Genomic DNA, 6,189 nt, shown 5'->3' on the forward strand with positions numbered 1-6,189 from the left:
CTGCAGTGTAGCTTCCTCAACTGTTGGTTGGTTAGCAATGATAGAGGCACCATAATTAGTCACTTGTTGGAGTATATTCTCATTGACAGGTGATTGAGAAGAACTGATTTGTGTCTAGGGTATATCAAGTGCATCCAACAGAGGTATCATGGATGGTGGAAGTTGTACAGTGAGGATAAGGGTAGAAAGAGAATTTGCCCCGGGAGGAGGGCTGTGGATGATGGAATCAAGTGATTCCAGAGCATCATAACTTGGTGTCCCTGTGGATACAACCTGATCCTTTTGAGAGGATGCAGGAGGAGTTTGAGGCTCAGGTTGAGGTCTTTCTTCCAACTGCTGTGGGGAAGTAACAGCAGTGGTTATTGGTGACTTTTGTGTTGTCACAGGTATAACCTCTGGGACCTCATCTTCCAGAGTTACCTTTTTAGTGGGTTTGGGGGGCTTTTGGACATTTTTCCTTTTGGGTCTTTTGGTGATTTTAGGTGTGGGTTTCACAGCAATGGTTGTGCTGCTTTGATCACCTTGAGTAGTGGGCTCAACAGCAGGAGCCTGAGGAGCAATGGTTGCTGCTAAATTCTGCTCTGGAGACTCTGTTTGTGTTTTCGAAGGTTTTGACAGCCTTGTAAATGTTTCAGAAGGTAGGCTGTTCATTTGAATAGGGTTTCCTTGGATAAGCACATGTGCATTATCCTTTGAAAATTTCCTGGGAGTAGTTAAAATTTCTTGGAAATCTTGGAAACAATAAAAATGATTTTTTAACAACATTTTTTACCATATCATTGTAAATCTCCTGGGAGTAGTTAAAATTTCTTCAGACATGATAGCATAACCCAGGTATTGGATTTTCAATGGTATCTCATTGAAAGCTGTTGTTTTATTAGACACAAACATGAGGAGGGTATGGAATAAAAACTTCATGGCAGGTGGAAAACTGGAATTCCCTTTATTGATGAAGTAATGGCTAAGGGCTTTTTGTCCTTAGTTTCTATTTTTGCATTTTTCCAGAATTCTTGTTGGGTATCCAGGAAGATGGCTTCATTGTAGGTCAACAAAGTTTTATACTTTGACGATGAAAGTGCATCAATGACAGAGTGAAAATCTGTGTTTTGACTTGTTTTTGCAAGGGTGCATAGGTAGTTATGTGGGGTTTTGAATGGGAGAGCCATGGCGATTTGAAAGTGGGTAAGGACAAATGAAGACGATGAGTGAGTTGAGAGAATTTGGTGATAACTGCTTTAGAAAGGAATTTTGAATTCGATTCGACAGTGAAAACCCTGTTTGGGGGTTTTGATTAGGGTTTTATAGGTGGAAAAAGTGAATGCTAACATGGCAGCGGTTACAAAATATCTGATGGCTAAGTACTGTCCACGTGCCAACCTCTGATAAATAATGAATGAAATTTGTTTAGGAAACCACTGATGAAGCAATATTAGTGGTTTACAAAAGTGAAAATGAAACAGTGGCTGAATTTTTAACTATCAGTGGATAGCCTATCAGTGGACTAAAACATTGATGGTTGATCAATAGTGATTAACAAGGAAATGAAAGAACAGAGATTGACTTTCAGTAGTGGATTGTATCAACAAAACAGATGTTTGAACCAAAACAGTGGATATGGCAGACTTATAAGGATTAATGAAACTTTCCATTTTTAGCTATTTTTAAGGATGAATTTTTGATTTTCTGAAAACATTTTAATGCTTTTATTCATAGAAAAACAGGATTTTGCCTGTTATTCCATGTTCAGCATGCCAATCCTATAGATCAAGCTTTCAAAGGTGGATGTGTCTAAAGCTTTTGTTAGCACATCTGCCAGCTGATATTTAGTTGGAACATGGTGTAGAGAAATCAAATCTTTTTCATAGCAATCCCTCACAAAGTGATGTCTGATGTCAATGTGCTTGGTGGTTGAGTGTGAGACTAGATTTTTGATGATATTTTCTGCTGCCTGACTGTCCAGCATAAGAGGTGTCTTTAAGGCAGTGATACCAAAATCCAGCAGTTGATTTTGAAGCCATAACAGTTAGGCTGTACAGCTTGCGGCAGCTATATACTCTGCCTCAGCAGTGGATGCTGAAATAGCTGCTTGCTTTTTGCTTTGCCAAGACACTAAGCAATTACCTAGGAATTGGCACCCTCATGAAGTGGACTTCCTTGTTGTGTTGCATCCAGCAAAGTCACTGTCTGAGAAACCTGATAGCTTGATATTTCCATCAGCTGGATACCAGATACCAAGTGTGGGAGCACCTTTGAGGTATCTGAATATCCTTTTTACAGCAATAAGGTTTGACTTTCTAGGGGCTGATTGGGATCTTGCACAAACACATGTTGCAAACATGATGTCTGGCCTAGATGCAGTTAGGTACAATAAAGACCCAATCATGCTTCTATAAAGAGTTTGATCAACCAAATCATCCTTTTCATCAGACATGACTAACTTGGTGGTTGCTATGGGTGTACTACATGGTTTGCAATCATTCATATCAAATTTTGTTAAAAGTTCTTTGATATATTTGCCTTGATAAATGAAAGTACCATTTTGTAGTTGCTTTACTTGGAAACCAAGAAAGCACTGTAGTTCACCCATTGCACTCATCTCAAACTCAGCTGTCATGAGTTGTCTGAACTCTTCACACATTTTAGGACATGTGCTTCCAAAGATGATGTCATCCACAAAAATTTGGACAATCATCAAGTCTTTCCCTCTCCATTTTAAAAACAGTGTTTTTTTACCTCTTGTGAAACCAATAGAGAGAAGAAAGGTGGAAAGAGTTTCATACCAGACTCTAGGTGCTTGTTTCAAGCCATACAAAGCTTTGTTTTGCTTGTAGACATGATTTGGATTAAATGGATCCTCAAAACTAGGAGGTTGACAAACATATACCTCTTCTTGAATCTTACCATAAAGGAAAGCACATTTGATATCCATTTGAAACACCTTGATGTTGTGGTTGAAAGAAAAGGACAAGAATAGTCTGATAGCTTCTAATCTAGCTATAGGGGCAAAAGTTTTATCATAATCAATGCCCTCTTCCTGTCTGAAACCTTGAACCACTAGCCTTGCTTTAGTCTTGACAACAATGCCCCTTTCATTAGTTTTATTTTTGAAGACCCACTTTGTGCTAATAGGACTCACACCCTCTGGTAGTGGTACAAGCTCCCATACTTGTTGTTTTTAAACTGTTGGAGCTCCTCTTACATGGCTTCTACCCAGCTATTGTCTTTTAGTGCCTCTTGGTACTTGACTGGCTGATGGAGAGATAGAAAGCCAGCAAAAAGACAGATGTTTTGGGATTGACTTCTTGTGAGTACCCCTTCACTGATGTTGCCAATGATTTGGTTAGGTGGATGAGATTTCAAGAAGATTAAATCTCCTTTGTATGGAACAATGGCATTTAAAGGTGAGGGCTGTAGATGTGAATCATCTGAGCTAACAATTGTTGGTGACTTTGATGATCCAACAGTGTCTTGAAATGGAGGTGGAGGAATAGGTGGAATGGGTGTGGAAACATGTTGACTTTTATCCATTGTTTGAGGACTTTTATCAACGGTGTTTGATGATGTGGAAGCAGGGGTTAAAGGGCTACTTTGGTCAATAACTGTTGAGGTAGCAGTGGTTGAGCTTTGACAGTTGTTTTGAACATCTGCTGCTCTGACAATGGACTTGAAGTTTTGTTGTTGAATGATCACTTCATACCCATTGTCTAATGAAGGATTTTGGGATGAACCTGCACTGTTAGTCTTGATAGAAACATTTTCAAAAGTAATTTATCAAGATCAAATAACTCTGCAGGGTTTGTAGGGATTTTCATTGAAGAAAGTTCATTCAACTTTACATTCAAAGTCTCTTCCACTGTCTTAGTCCTAGTGTTAAACACTTTGTAGGCCTTAGCAATGGTTGAGTATCCCAAATGATATCCACTGTCTACTTTGGCTGCAAATTTTGAAATTGAGTCTTTTAAATTCAAAATAAAGCATGGGCAGCCAAATATTTTAAAGTATGAGATACGTGGTTTGATTTTATACAGAAGTTCATAGGCAGTCTTTTGATGCCTGGGGTTGATTAAAACTCTATTCTGGACATAGCAAGCAGTGTTTACTTCTCTGCCCAGAAAGTTAATGGCAAGCCTGAATCAGCAAGCATGGTTCTGGCAGCCTCAATCAGTGTCCTGTTCTTTCTCTCAACAACCACATTTTGCTCTGATGTCCTTGGAATGTTGTACTGCCTTACAATTCCTTTTTGACACATAAAAGTCATCCAACTCCCCTATTTCTGAACTCTGTGCCATTGTCACTCCTGAAGATTTTTACTGGCAAGTCAAACTGCTTTTCAACCTGTTTGACAAAGTTTTGTAGAATGCCTGCAATCTCATCTTTGGAATGTAAGAAATAAGTCCATGTAAACCTAGAAAAGTCATCTACAATTACCAAACAATATCTTTCTTTGTATGACTCATGACTTTTACTGGGCCAAACAGATCCATGTGCAGCATTTGCAAGCACTTGGTTGTTTTGGACTCTTCAATGGACTTAAATGAGCTTTTATGTTGTTTTCCTTTTAAGCAAGAAATACAATGCTCAGGACATGAGAACAGTTTTTGAGGAAGACCTCTTATTGATCCCTATTTTGACAAAGCATTGATTGTCTTGAGATTTGTGTGCCCCAATCTCATGTGCCAAAGTTCTGTCTCTTTGTTAGAGGCAGCTGAGAATAGACAGGCATCAGTCCTGGGACTCTCTTTTCACAAATCAACTACATAAACATTGCCACTTCTTTGAGCAACAAGTTGGGTTTTTCCATTTTTTATTATTTCTTCAATCTTTTTAACCATTTCTGGTCCAACAATCCTACAACACTCCTTAGTAAAGAATGTCTCATACCCTTTGTCACTCATTTGTGAAACACTAAGGAGGTTGAATTTTAGATTGTCTATCAGATTGACAGTTTCAAACCTAACATTTCCAGACTGTACAGTACCAGAACCCATCACCTTCCCTTTTGTTGGTGCATATGTCTGTCGACTTCGTCTTATATCGAGTCTTGTAACTAGAATGATAGATCAGGTCACGTAGAACGAGAAAACTAAGAAACATGTTAGATGGGACCATTTCGCACGAAATGGGTAAGGCCATTTCGTACGAAATGGACAATGTCCATTTCGCACGAAATGGATCTTGACCATTTCGCACGGAATGGATTCCCTATAAATACCTGATGTCAGATTTCATTTGGAAGAGTTCTGATTCCGGTACCGAAGTGCTGCCGAGGTGTCTACACGCTGTAAATCGTTGTTATATCAATACACAAGACACTATAAGTGATTATGTGTGTAAATCAAGCCGATTCAAAGTCGATACGTTTGTTTCCACCTCTCGTATTGATTAGAACTCTTCTGAACGACTCGTTTTGGTCGTGCAAACGATCCTACAAGTGGTATCAGAGCTCAGGAGGAAGAGTTCTTACCAATTCGGCCTGATTTCTTCAAAATTTCTAATTTTTACACCTTCTTTTTCAAATTAACAAGATTTTACGGTTAATATGGATTGAATTTCACATATAATGTGCGAAACTCTGTTTTAAACAATCCTTGAAAGATTCAGACCTAAAATCGACGTAAAACTTAATCAATTTTGTAAAAAAACCGACCGATCGGATGACATCAGCATGATTTCGCATGAAATGGATTTCCATTTCGTTTGAAATTGCCATTCCCTTTGAAAGAGACATCATTTCGCTTGAAAAGTATTTCTATATCGCACGAAATGGTCCAGTAGACATTCATTCCGTACGTATTGACCCAAAGCTCCATTTCGCACGAAACAGAAGTTCATTCCGCACCAAAGTTCATTTCGCATCAAAAGCTCCATTTCGTTTTAAAGTCCATTTCGCTTCAAAGATTGTCCATTTCGTTTGAATTTCCATTTCGCGTGAACTTTGTGAATTTGTAAATTTTCAACACCGAGACATGGAAGAAGAGTTTTACAACGCGTTTGCTACTACTCCAGCTGCCCCAGTCACAGCTGCTGAAACTATTGAAATCGAAAATGAAACGGGTATTTTTCAAAAGCCTCCGAAGCTTATGTACATTGAGGATTTTAAAGGATGGTAGAATAGATTTGAACACTGGGTGCAAGCTTATAAGTTTGATGCATGGTGCTCGTTAGATGTAGATTATGTTAAACCGATAG

The sequence above is a fragment of the Helianthus annuus genome, chromosome 15 (assembly GCF_002127325.2).
Source record: "Helianthus annuus cultivar XRQ/B chromosome 15, HanXRQr2.0-SUNRISE, whole genome shotgun sequence".
Classification (NCBI taxonomy): Eukaryota; Viridiplantae; Streptophyta; class Magnoliopsida; order Asterales; family Asteraceae; genus Helianthus; species Helianthus annuus.